The following is a 512-nucleotide window of genomic DNA, read 5'->3' as shown; positions in this document are numbered from 1 at the left end:
ACTCCGTCTCAAAAAAAAAAAAAAAAAAATTAGCTGGGCATGGTGGCACATTTCAGTTGTCTTAGTTCTTTTTCAAGGACATAAAAAGCCACGGGGGGCTGGGGAGAAGCCCTGTGCATGCGGATCACGAGGTCGGGAGATTGAGACCATCCCAGCCAACATGGTGAAACCTCGTTTCTCCTAAAAATACAAAAATTAGCTGGGTGTGGTAGCATGTGCTTGTAAGCCCAGCTACTCAGGAGGCTGAGGCAGGAGAATCACTTGAACTCAGGAGGCAGAGGTTGCAGTGAGCCTAGATTTTGCCACTGCACCCCAGCCTGGCGACAGAGTGAGACTCCATCTCATAAATAAATAAATAAATAAGTAAAGCCCCTTGAATGTAAGAAATGTGGTAAAACATTTACTCTTTCCCATTCCCTCATAAACATGAAAGAGCTCACACTGCAGAGAAGCCTTAAGAATGTAGGAAATGTAGTCAAGCCTTCAGATTTTCCTGTTTTTGAAGATTTGGG

The sequence above is a fragment of the Colobus angolensis genome, unplaced genomic scaffold (assembly GCF_000951035.1).
Source record: "Colobus angolensis palliatus isolate OR3802 unplaced genomic scaffold, Cang.pa_1.0 Scaffold36, whole genome shotgun sequence".
Classification (NCBI taxonomy): Eukaryota; Metazoa; Chordata; class Mammalia; order Primates; family Cercopithecidae; genus Colobus; species Colobus angolensis.
The sequence above is the reverse complement of the archived record's forward strand: the minus strand, read 5'-3'. Positions refer to the sequence as shown.